Source organism: Lithobates pipiens, unplaced genomic scaffold (genome assembly GCF_037356315.1).
Source record: "Lithobates pipiens isolate NorthernLeopardFrog02 unplaced genomic scaffold, aLitPip1_a1.2 Scaffold_8, whole genome shotgun sequence".
In the NCBI taxonomy this organism is placed as follows: domain Eukaryota; kingdom Metazoa; phylum Chordata; class Amphibia; order Anura; family Ranidae; genus Lithobates; species Lithobates pipiens.
Genome location: NW_027507903.1, coordinates 180,072,750 through 180,086,261, shown reverse-complemented (window position 1 = coordinate 180,086,261; position 13,512 = coordinate 180,072,750). Strand labels below are relative to the sequence as shown.

Genomic DNA, 13,512 nt, shown 5'->3' with positions numbered 1-13,512 from the left:
AAATGTATCTTTGAAACTGCAATAATATTTGTTTTCATTTACTGCTTGGGTTTGCTTTAGGTGTCTCCTAGCTTTTTGTTTGGTTATGTTTTGGGCCTTTTTCTTCAACAGTGCAAACCAAATTTCTGGGCGAGATGAGGTGAGTCTCTTCTTCAGATAATATTATTATGTTGTGGGTCTGCTACACACACACACCTTGTTTTTGTTGTTAATGTATGTAGTGCATTATTGACAAAAATATTCCTCATTTTCAGCACCATTGCAGAAATGTGTGGAGTCATGAAAATGGCATGATCGGGGGAAAATTAAAAAGCATTGTGGGTGCTATTTACTAAAGGCAAATCCATTATGCACTACAAGAGTGCACTTGAAACTGCACTTGGAGTGCAAAGTGGATTTGCCTTTAGTAAATAACACCCATTGCCACAGAAAGCAACAACTTTACTACAAATACTGCTTTTGTGCATTGAAAAAGGAAGCCACACATTGTTGATAATTAAACTTTTTACTCAAAGCACATTCACATGTGCGTTTGTAAAAGGGTTTTTATAACAAACCAACATATTTGGTGTATATAACATTATTTTTGGTAACATTAATATAACTTGCCGTTTTTGAGAAAGCATAACATACAGAACTGAGAAACTTACAAAGTTCAACTTTGAAAAGTGAAGACAATATCAGACATGAGTATGTCTAAACTGTGTTGATATTGCCTTCATCACATGGGGTGTCACCCCTGTAAGAGCCAAATTTGGAAGATGCACACAAATTGTGATTCAAATTGGGCATTTTCCTCCTGATCCCATGCCTAATGTCAACATGTGCTGTCTCCCATCATGGGGGATCAATATACGTGTTATGGGGGTGCAACCTCTTCATCTCAGCCACTTTAGTAGCAAGGAAGGGGTTGCACCCACAAAACACGTACATTGATCCCCCATGATTGGAGATAGCACACGTTGAAGCACTGTGTGCATCTTCTAAATTTGGCTATTATCAAAATATAAAACTGGTTTTTAAAAGATAAAATTGATGGTAGCTAGTTTTGGGTGTTTCCGATTCTCCCTAAAACATCAATGAGAAATCAAATTGAACCAGGTGCTGAGCATCACAAATCTAGAAAGGCCTTAACAGTGCCCCATCCTAATATACCAAATAATTTGAAAAAAAAAAAAAAAAAACACACTTTTACTCCACTGGGGAGAGGACTTTGAAATGGGCAAGTGGCCATACAAAATATACAAAATTTAATTGAAATAACAATACGTAATTTAATAGTATAGAAACATTAAAATAAACAATACTAAATACAATATACATAACATCTGTTTCCAAACATCAACAAATGATTGAACATATCCTGTTATACTGTGTGCTTCCCCGATCCAACTGTAGAAGACCCTGCAGTGGACAGAGGGCAACAAACCCAACGCGTTTCGAGATCTTACATCAATAAAGTCTCTTCATCAGGGGTATATAAATATTGCATCACATAAAGAACAGGAAATCTCAAAGCAAAAATACAGCAAAATTGGTAACAATGTTAGAGAGAAACAAAGTTAAATACAGGATAACTGGATATGTGAGAAAAAAAAAAAAAAAAAAAATGTTATTGGATTTATTCCTCTCCCGCCACTGCACTCCAGACCGCCTTATCACTTACTCTATTGGCTGCCCCATTGATATAGGACCACCCCCTAGACCTGCCCTGATCTAATTGATGGCTGCATTTAGTTTGGGCTCTATCCTGGTAGCTCCAGGACGTGAGCCCGATACCAGTCCCTATTCATGAGTGCTGTACGTTTTTTCTCTCGTTTTGCTGGTCCTATTATGCCTGTCAAGATGTGTCCATACCATGCCATTTGGCATATATTTCTTAGGCCATTTAGCTGCAGCACTGATTTATCTATCTTGACAGCAACAGCGTTTCCTCCCATGATACGTAAATCAGCGACTCCAGCGCTGCAGGTGATTACACCACCACAGTTAAAAACAAAATGGTGCTGTATGCCCATCATTAGAAGTGGATGGATGAAGGGCAATATTCTAAAGGTGGGCATACCCACCGATCAATCTCTTTTTTTCGTTCATCCCATAGGCTGCATGAAAAAAAGAACATTACAATGTATACCCAACAAGGATGTTGCTGGACTTTGAGTGGTTATACCAGAATGATCATCTTGGTATCATTCTTTTCAGCCAGTGGTCGGCTTTCATATAAAATAAATCCTAGCAGCTAATTAGCCTCTAGACTGCTTTTATAAGCAGTGGGAGGGAATGTCTCCCCTCTCTGTCACTACCTATTGCTATCATAGGAGATATTTACATTCCCTGAGATAACAATAAAAATGATAAAAAAAGGAACAGTTTAAAAATATAATAAAAAAGAAAAATAAATAATAAAAAAACACCCCTGTTCCCCTATGCTCATGCGCAAGGGCTGAACTCAAGCGTTGGTCTGGTGTCATATGTAAATAGCAATTGCACCATGCATGTGAGGTATCACCGCAAAGGTCAGATCAAGGGCAGTAATTTTAGCAGTAGACCTCCCCTGTAGATCTAAAATGGTAACCTGTAAAGGCTTTTAAAAACATATGTAGTTTGTCACCGCTGCACGTTTGTGCGCAATTTTAAAGCATGTCGTGTTTGGTATCCATGTACTCAGCATACGATCATCTTTTTTATTTCATCAAACATTTTGGGAATATAATCTGTTCTAGTGCATTACAATTAAAAGAAGTTTGTTTTTTCCAAGAAAATTGCGTTAGAAAAATCGGTGCGCAAATACTGTGTGAAAAAAAAATGTAATATATATAATGTTTGGGGGTTCAAAGTAATTTTCTAGCAAAAAAATAAAAAATGTATGTAATCAAAAAGTGTCAGAAAGGACTTTGTCTTCAATGGTTAGAAGAGTGGGTCATGTGTGACATAAGCTTCTAAATGTTGTGCATAAAATGCCAGGACAGTCCAAACCCCCCAAATGACCCCTTTTTGGAAAGTAGACACCCAAGCTATTTGCTGATAGGGATTTTGAGACCATGGAATATTTTATCACAAGTTTTGGGAAAATTACACTTTTTTATTTTATTTGTTTTTGCACAAAGTTGTCACTAAATGATATATTGTTCAAACATGGCATGGTTATATGTGGAATTACACCCCAAAATGCATTCTGCTGCTTCTCCTGAGTACGCGGATACCTCACGTGTGAGACTTTTTGGGAGCCTAGCCATGTAAAGGACCCCGAAAACCAATCACCGCCTTCAGGATTTCCAAAGGTGTAAATTTGCTTTTACTCCTCACTACCTATCACAGTTTTGAAGGCCACAAAATGCCAAGATAGCACAAAACCCCCAAATTACCCCATTTTGGATAGTAGACACCCCAAGCTATTTAATGAAAGGCATGTTGAGTCCATGGAATATTTTATATTTTGCCACAAGTTGCGGGAACATGACATTTCTTTTGTACATAGTTGTCACTAAATGTTCTATTGCTCAAACATGCCATGGGCATATGTGAAATTACACCCCAAAATACATTCTGCTGCTTCTCCTGAGTATGTAGTAGTACCACATGTGTGAGACTTTTTTGGAGCCTAGCCGTATACAAGTCCCCGAAAACCGATCACCGCCTTCAGGCTTTCTAAGGGCGTAAAATGTTGATTTCACTTACTCACTACCTATCACAGTTTCGGAGGCCCTGAAATGTCAAGATAGCACAAACCCCTCCCCCCCAAATGACCCCATTTTGGAAAGAAGAAACTTCGAGCTTTTTACTGAGAGGCATGTTGTGTCCATGGAATATTTGATATTGTGCCGCAAGTTTCAGGAAAATTAAATTTTTTCTTTTTTGCACAAAGTTGTCACTAAATTATACAGTATATTGTTCAAACATGGCATGGTTATATGTGGAATTATACCCCAAAATACATTATGCTGCTTCTCCTGTGTACAGGAATACCTCATGTGTGAGACTTTTTGGGAGCCTAGCCACGTACAAGACCTCAAAATCCAAGCACCGCCTTCAGGATTTCTAAAGGCGTAAAATTGTGATTTTACTCCTCACTACCTATCAGTTACGGAGGCCCTGAAATGTCCACATAGCACAAAACCCCTCAAATGACCTCATTTTGGAAAGTAGACACCCAAGGTATTTTCTAAGAGGCATTGTGAGTATTTTGCAGATCTCATTTATTTTTGAAAATTAAGGAAATAAAAATTTTTTTTTTTTCTTTTTTCAATTTTCAAAACATTGTGACAAAAAGTGACATCAGCAATATTCAACATGCTTCTCAGCAGATAGCTTGGGGCATCTACTTTCCAAAATGGGGTCATTTGGGTTTGGGTTTGTGCTAACTGGGTATTTCATGGCCTATGAATCTGTGATAGGTAGTGAGGAGTGAAATGAAAAATGTACGCCCTTAGAAAGGCGGTGATTGGTTTTCGGGTTTCTGTACAAGGCTAAACTGCCAATAAGTTCCACACAAGTGGTATCCTCATACTCGGGAGAAGCAGCAGAATGTATTTTGGGGTGTAATTCCACATATAACCATGCCATGTTTGAACTATATATAATTTAGTGACAACATTGTGTAAAAAAAAAAAAAATTGTAATGCTCCCGAAACTATATATAAAATATTCAGTGGACTCAACATGCCTCTCAGCAAATAGCTTGAAGTATCTTCTTTCCAAAACAGGGTCATGGCGGGGGGGGGGGGGGGGGGGGGAGTTTGTGCTATTTTGACATTTCAGGGCCTTTGAAACTGTGATAGGTAGTGAGGAAGTGAACATTTTACGCCCCTAGAAAGCCTGAAGGCGGTGCTTGGATTTCAGGGTCTTGTACAAGACTAGGCTCCCAAAAAGTCTCACACATGAGGTATCACCATACTCGGGAGAAGCAGCAAAATGTATTTTGGGGTGCAATTTCACATATGCCCATGACATGTTTGAGCAATAGATCATTTAGTGACAACTTTGTGCAAAAAATAAAAAATAAATTTCCCGCAACTAGCAGCAAAAAATAAAATATTCCATGGACTCAACATGCCTCTCATCAAATATCTTGGGGTGTCTACTTTCCAAAATGGGGCCATTGGGGGGGGGGGGGTTGTGCCATCTTGGCATTTTATGGCCTTTAAAACTGTGATAGGTAGTGAGGGGTGAAATCAAAAATGTACACCCTTCAAAATCCTAAAGGCCGTGATTGGTTTTCGGGGTCCTGTATGCGGCTAGGCTCCCAAAAAGTTTAACCAATGAGGTATCCCTGTACACAGGAGAAGCAGCAGAATGTATTTTGGGGTGTAATTCCCACATATAACCATAGAACGTGTGAGCAATATATCATTTAGTGACAACTTTATGTAATGTTTTTATTTTTTTGTCATTTTTCAATCACTTGTGACAAAAAAATAAAATATTCAATGGGCTCAACATGCCTCTCAGCAATTTCCTTTGGATGACTGCTCAATTACCAGTTAAAGCGACGCAGTGCCAAATTGTAAAAAGCCCTCTGGTCATTGAGCTGCCAAATCCTCTGGGACTGAAGTGGTTAATTAACCTCAGAACCTGTGTAATTCAAAGGTATGAGGTGGCAACTAGGGATGAGCTCAGGCGCGTTCGCATGGAACATGCGCAGAGCCCGCCAGGAAGTCCGCGCAGCGCCAATCACAGGCAATGAGACGTTGCTCAATCTCTGCAGCCGCACATTGGGGCAATGTCTCACTGCCAGCGATGCGCCGACTTCCTTGCGAACACGCCTGAGCTCATCCCTAGTGGCAACTCTAATTGAAACGCTTCCATTGCACTGCATAGAGCGCGACTTGCCAGTTCACCCCTGTGTGAACCGCCACTTATGGCACGGGAACACTAGGCTGGGGAAAAAAAAAAACAGCCAACGACTGAGGCCGCAAACTCTGAACCGTGACTTTGCAGGGGGGGTCGACTGTATACGATTTTGACAATAAATTAAACATTTTAACAAAAATGAGCCAAGAAAACCTCCCTCCTCCTCTCTTCCCTGACATAAATAAGCTCTCTGCCTGCAGCACCCCCTCCCCTCTCAGTAAACTTCCTCGTTCAGTGAAGTCCTCCACACTCTGCCCGCCTTGTAATGAGAGCCTGTATGGAAGAGACTCCTTTACATGCCATTGTCTCTGAGCTATGACTATTCTTGTTCTCAGTTCCTGAGCAGGGAGGTATCATTACCGTCAGCTCCAGTTACTGTGGGTGGTTCCCGGGGGAAGGGTGGTATACTGGGGGGACAAGGGCAGTGAAGCACACCGGAACCCACTTATTAGACAGGAAGTCCAGCTTCCCCGTCTGTCAGACATTCTGCACACAGAGGAGCCCGCCTGCGGGAATCCACAACCTCTCACTTTACTTTCTCCTCAACAACTTCAAAACCACTGAGAACGCTACACCCTTCCTCTCTCTGGAGCCAGCGGGTGGGGACCTCACCAATGAGAGTGCAAGGTCCGCAGAGTGGCAGCTCACTTATCCAATCGGTGCGCTGAGAAGGCTTTCCTTTAGCAGCCCATGCTTGGCAGTGCGGTATGCTAAGTGCGTTTGGGACTTGTTATGTTTTCGGCATAAGAGAGCTAGGCGAGCAGTGGGGAGAGGACACACGGCTGCCAGGTCAGGATCTGTTGTTATGCAGTGTATACATAGTGTTATTGATGTGTGATATGTGCTCTCCTGTTTTCTGTGCTGGTGTAGTTATGTAGTTAGTGATGTAGTTATGGTGGTGTCACACTTGAGTGTTTTTCAGCTTGTTTCCTTATGTCTGACTAGACTTGGTGTGCAGAATCCCATTCTGCCTGTGCACACTTGTACAGTAGGTCACCCTACGCTTATTTTTATTTTATTTTTTCCAGACATTTTTTGCCCCCATAGACTTTACTGGGTGCGCCTGTAAACACACACACACACACACACACACACACACACACACACACACACACACACACACACACACACACACACACACACACACACACACACACACACACGTTTGCAGGTGTCGGAAAAACTCTTCCACTGGAACGTCTCTTGACCAGCCCAGGAGACACGCACCTGAGTTACGACGCACCTGACTAGAGCTTTTATATAAAAGCTTCTAAAGTGCCCATTAAAAAAGGAACGTCACTAGGAATAAAGTTTTACGCTGTGCTCTGGCGTCAGTACAGTACCCAGTGTTTTTGGCGCAGACCTACCAATTTAAATGATGCGTGAGGTAAAGCCCAACTCTGGTCAACAAAAAAAAAAGAAGTGTTCCCATGCATTGGGGCTGTGCCCACCCTGAGCAGGTCAGCTTCTATTTATCTCGGGCAGGGGTCTTCAAACTTTTTAAACAGAGGGCCAGATTACTGTCCTTCAGTCTTGAGGGGGGGGACTGAACTGTGGCCAACGTAAGTAGAAAATGTCCCAGCATCTGTGAGAGTCATCGCTGCCCCATTGTTGGTTTTAAAAGAGAAGTATGCGAATACGTTTCTTTCAATAATCATTCTTACCTAGGTGGATGCAGCATCTGTCACCTGGTGCCTCTACACTGAGAACCGAGCAATCGAACACCGCAGATCGCTCAGTTCTGACAGATCCCCTGAGCAGAGAGCTGCAGACTGTCAGTCACAGCTATCCGCTCTTCTCTCTCGCTGGATCGCTGGTCTGTGGAGGGGGTGGGAGTGGCTGGCTCAGGCTCTCAGTGAGGCTAAGGCTTGGTTCACACCATCGCTGCATGCAGCTCCCAGCAGGGGTCCGGTGCGTACTGCTTCCCCGTTTCAGGTCCGATTTAAGCCCGAATTTTTGGCTGAATTCAGACCTGAAACAGACCAAAAGATGCACAGCACTATTGTGCAAATTTTGCTTCAGAGCATCAGGGGAGATATGTGAACCGGCTCCATAGAAAGCAGGTCAAAATCTCCTGCTACTGGGAATTGGATGCAGAAAACCACATCTAATTCGCAGTGGTGTGAACCCAGCCTGAGCCAGGTGTTTGTCTAGGCACCTGCCAAATCGCAACTTCCATTGTTACGATGACGCGGAGCCTGGACCGACTTTTCTAACGTCAGCAGAGAGTGGACTTCAGCCCACTCTCTGGTGAAAAATGGTCACAGGAGTGCAAAACGAACTGCACTCTTGTGATCCATAGAAGTACAGCCAAACAAGTCCAGGCTATACTTCTCCTTTTAACTAAGGATGCACTAATACCATTTTATTTTTTTATTTTTTTCCCTTCAAGTATGGGTACCGATACTACTACTTCTTCTTCCCCTTTTTTCTTATTTTTAACCAATTACTGATGCCTACCACAACTGTTTTGTTTGCTCTTCAGCTGTCGTACAATGTATTAAAGAGTTATTTACAAACAAAATCAATTTTTTTTTCAATGTGAAATGTGTAAATATATGTTAAAGTGATTGTAAACCCTTACAAACCACTTTGACCTACAGGTAAGCCTAGATTAAGGCTTACCTGTAGGTCCAAGAAATATCTCCTAAACCTACACGGTTTAGGAGATATTTGCCAAAACACAGGCACCGCTGTCAACGGCGATATGCCGCGAGTGGCGGCTCCCGTGCGCATGCGTGGGAGTGACGTCATCGCGGCTTCATCGAATGACAGCGCCGGAGAAGCAAGACCTACCGAGAACATGGAGGCTCCGTACACAAGGGGACAGCGGTGACTTCGCTGGCTCCTGTGTCAGGTAAGTGACACATAATGGACTACTATGCGATGCATAGTAGTCCATTATGCTTTACCTTTGCAGGGAATCAAAGAGGAAGTAAACCCATCAGGGTTTACTTCATCTTTTAAAGGTGAAAAAAATATTTATAACCTGAGAGATCTGAAAACTGCACTCGCTGTGGGAGTGATATTGGCACGTACATAGATATGTTCTGGAGCTACCCTAGAGTGACTCGGTTCTGGACAGACGTGGTTGAGCTCATAAACTTCTGCCTCCAGCTGGTCCTCCCGACTACACCTGAGCTGCTGCTCCTAAATATTCCCAATAATGACCTAAGGCCTAGATACACCAAACTACTTGTATACTTCTTATTATACTATGCTAGAAGAGAGATCATACTAAGGTGGAATTCCTGATCCCCTCCCTCTGCAGGTTCTTGGGGGGGGGGGGGGGGGGGGGGAAATCTGGTAACTTCCTCCTATGTATAAGCAGAAACTACCCTAAGAAATATGAGAACTTTTGGCAACCCTGGACTGTATAGGTGAGGTAGTTCCCCTGCAACATCTCTTCTGGACAGACTGGGACCCAAGATCTCACGTGTTAATCCCAACTTTTCTCTCTCATGGGGCACCGGGTTTTGTGTGTTATGACTGCACTCTATTGATCTGTTGAATATGACTCAACTGCTGTAAGACTTCCATGTATCTTTAGCTATTTCCATGTTGTACTTCATAAACTGTATGCCTATATTTCAATAAAGGAACATTCTGTTCATGTCAAAAAAAAAAAGTGAAAAAATATTAACAAACAAAGTAAAAAAAAAAGTTTTAAGTGTTAATAGTTTATAAAAAAGAAGGGTGCAAAAAACAAAATCGACAGGAAAATAATTAAATGGAGAAGGGGAAAAAGGAGTTAGTGTTGCTAAACCCGGGACCCTGCATTTACTATATCTGGTCTCCCACAGTACATGGAAATGCAATTTATTTTAATAAATACAGTGTGGAAAATAGTTATTTGATCCCCTGCTTATTTTCTATGTTTGCCCAGTTACAAAGAAATTTAAGGATCTATAATTGGTGTTTTTTTTAAATGATAGAGACAGAATATCAACCAAAAATCCAGAAAAAAAATGATACAAATGTTATAAATCAAGTTGCAATTCAGTGAGTAAAATAAGTATTTGATTCTCCCCTAGAGGACACATCGGACACTTGTCGCTATTTTGGGACCATTCGCATTTATACAGCGATTAGTGCTATTAAAATGCATTGATTACAGGGAGCTGTGATCAGTTTCACTAGGCAGAACTGGGAAATTATTGTTTACATTAGCATTTCCCTGTTCTTCCTCTCCGTGAGATCGCGGGTATCCCCGTGGACATCAAACCCGCGGGACCACGATCACACTCACGAAGCTTGCGGCGGGTGCGCGTGGCTGCAAACCGCTTCTTAAAGGGCAAAGTACAGGTACGTTAATATGCCTGTACGTGCCCTCCTGCCGACCATATATCGGCGTGAGCCGGTCAGCAAGCGGTTAAGGCACGCACGATACAATACAAGTCAGTGGAGGCAGTTTCAAATATTCAGTGTCTGCTGAACTCTACATGCAGCATTAATTATGCTTTGCCGATACCTAAGGCTCGACTCATGAATATGTACAGCTCTGTCCAGTCACTATTTTAAAACCAATGAAGAATGTTACTAGGCGATTTGCAAGCAGCAAAAATGCAACCAAAATGTCTGTCTGTTTATGCTGCCCGTGTTAGAAGCTTTATAGTGGAGCTCATAAGGGCACCCTTAGGACTCTTTTACACTGCCTTTGCTCTGGAGCACAATCCATGGTGGATCGATTTTTCAAAGGAAGTTTGACAGATAGTGAGGAGGTATTATGTCGCCTCCTCACCACCTGTTATATCCCCACAAAATGCAGCTCAACTGCTTGCTTACAGCCCCCCCCCCCCGCCTCCCCAAGTGCAAATGAGGCCATACAGGCAGCTTAAAAGATCATTGTTGTCATGCCACTGGCTGTGACAAGTAGTGTTGGGTTCAAAATTATGCAGGCACCTTCAAATGGGAAGTCCATCGGCCTCAGCTCAAGGAACCCCTAGCAACCTGTGGAAGTTCTAAACCTGGTTGAGAATGGCAATAGAGTTGAGCTGCTCCTGGGCTAAATTGTTGCACCGTCGTGAGTTGGAGAAGTAACGGGCTTCCCCGGTCTGCGTGGAGGTGGCGGACCAGTTGGTGCAGGGCCATAAGTATGTCTGTGATGCGGCCTTAGATATGGCCCCCTTGCTTTCTAGAGCCTCAGTATCAGCAGTAGTGCTACGTCACCTGATTTGGTGACGTAGCACCAGGCATCTAAGAAAGCACTGGCATATTTGCCCTTCCAGGGAAAGAGGCTATTTGGAGCCTCGCTGGATGACATTATTAAGGACGTTACTGGGGGTAAGAGTACGTTGCACCCACAGTCCAGGAAAGGTAAGGAGCCACGCCGTAGGCAAAGGCCCTCCTTTTCCGATCAGAAGTGGATTTTTCTTCCGCCCAGGTCGGCAGGTAAGTGTTCCCAATCCGACAAGGTGCCTGCTGAGGGACAAAAGCGTCCCTGGTTTTGCCCCCGCCCGACTCTTGGGTGGGGGGGGTGTCGCCTTTGGGAGTTTGCAGCTCGGTGGACCTCCCTGCTTTCCAACCAGTGGGTCTACAAACTGGTTTCGTCCGGCTACAAAATCGTTTATTTCTTGTCCGCCAAACAGATTTTTCCCTCCAACATAAATCTTCTTCTGGCTCATCAGGAGGCCCTGTTTGGGGCAGTACAGGACTTGCTGCTCTGTGGGGTGATAATGCCTGTACTGATGCAGAAAGGTTTCAGGGATTCTACTCCAATCTGTTTGTAGTCCCAAAGAAGGAAGGGGTCCGTCCGGTCCTGGTTCTCAAGGCCCTCAACATCTTTGTGAAAGTACAAAGGTTCAGGATGGAATCGGTTTGCTCCGTGGTCGCTGCACTCAATCAGGGGGATTTTGTGGTGTCCCTGGACATCAAACACGCATACTAGCATGCATCAAAGGTTTCTGCAATTTGCGGTCGGGGATGAGCACTACCAATTTGTAGCTCTCCCTTTTGGCCTGGCATCGGCACCGAGGGTCTTCAGCAAGGTGCTAGCCCCAATTCTGGTTTTTCTAAGGCAGCGAGGGATCACAAAAGTGGGTTACCTGAATGACCTCTTTCTGAGAGCAGCTTCCACCTCAGTATTAAGGGAGGATGTGGCAATCACCATGCAAACTCTTCGGGAGTTTGGGTACTGAACCTCCAGAAGTTGGTGTTGGTGCCAACTCAACACCTGGAGTACCTGGGCCTGCTTCTGGACTCCTCAGAGGCAGGAGTATTTCTCCCTTCGGACGAGCTGCAGACTCTTCAAGCTGCGCTGGAGTTGGTGTCCCACAGGTGATCATCGCTGCATTTTTGCATGCGAGTCCTGGGACTCATGGTAGCCACTTACGAGGTAGGTGGTACGTGTGCTCAATTCCACACTCGAGTCTTGCAAAAGGAGATCCTGTCCGAATGGGACAAATCTCTGTTGTCCCTGGATTGTCAAATTCGGTTGAGCCAGCTAGTCAGGGATTCCCTGCTCTGGCTGAGGTCACCGGCCCTTCCGTCCTGGAAGTTGTTCCTTCCTTTTCATTGGATGGTGATCCCAACAGACACCAGCCTGACCGGTTGGGGAGGAGTTTGGGATGTACAGTCGGCCCAGGGTCGCTGGACGCAGGAAGAATCCTGAATGCCAATCAATGTGCTGGAGCTTTGGGCAATCAGGCGGTGCCTCTCCACATGATCAAAGAGGCTGCAGGGGCGTCTGGTCAGGATCCAGTCAGACAATGCCACAGCGGTGGCGTATGTCAATCATCAAGGAAGAACAAGGAGCTGGGCTGCAGCACTGGAGGTCGCTCACATCCTGCGGTGGGCAGAGCGGCGCATGCCAGCCTTGTTGACCTGACACATTCTGGGCATAAAAAAACTGTCATGCGGACTACCAGAGTCGTCAGATGATGGACCAAGGGGAATGGTCATTGCATCCGGATGTATTCCGGCTCATTCACCTAAGGTATGGCACACCAGATGTGGATCTCTTGGCCTCTCTGCTCAATCAGAAGGTACAGAGGTTTGTCTCCGGGACAAGAGACCCCTGGGGGGACGTGTCAGCCACATTGGTGTTTCCATGAGGGCATTATCGGCTGATTATGCCCCCCCCCACAAAAAACTCCTGCTATGCAGAGTGGAGGCCGAGGGGATTCTGGTAATTCTGATTACCCCCAGATTGGCCTTGACGTCCTTCGTACGCTGACCTAGTATGACTGGTGGCTGGTGTTCCTTGGCGGCTGCCGATGCAAGAGGACTTTTTGTCGTAAGGTCTGATAGTTCATCCTGCTTTACCATCGCTGTTTTTAACGGCATGGCTGTTGAAAGCCAGGTGTTAAGGGACCAAGGTCTGTCAGACTCTGTAATTTCCACTATGCTGAGGGCACAGAAGTCATCTTCTCAGAATATTTATCATCGTACGTGGAAGACCTACATCTCTATGTGTGAGCACAGGTTGCTCACATCCTACAGTGGGCAGAGTGGCGCTTGCCGGCCTTGTTGGCCATATACATCATGGGCATAGAAAAATGGCATGCGGACTACCTGAGTCGTCGGATGCTGGACCAAGGGGAATGGTCGTTACATCCGGATGTATTCCAGCTCATTCTCCTAAGGTGGGGCACACCAGATGTGGATCTCTTGGCCTCTAGACTCAATCTGAAGGTACAGAGGTTTGTGGCCAGGTCAAAATAT

General features: G+C 44.3%; 1 protein-coding gene across 3 annotated transcripts in view; it reads left to right on the top strand.

Annotated features, from left to right (window-relative positions):
- Window positions 1-6,297: 6,297 nt before the first annotated feature.
- Window positions 6,298-13,512, top strand: part of LRRK2 (leucine rich repeat kinase 2) — a 474,491-nt gene continuing 467,276 nt past the window's right edge. Inside the window, exon 1 of one of the 3 annotated variants that reach the window (XM_077468372.1) lies at window positions 6,298-6,639. The gene's annotated coding sequence lies outside the window, so the exon portion shown is untranslated. The remainder of the gene's footprint in view (window positions 6,640-13,512) is intronic. The other 2 variants (XM_077468371.1, XM_077468370.1) reach the window with 2 other exon arrangements.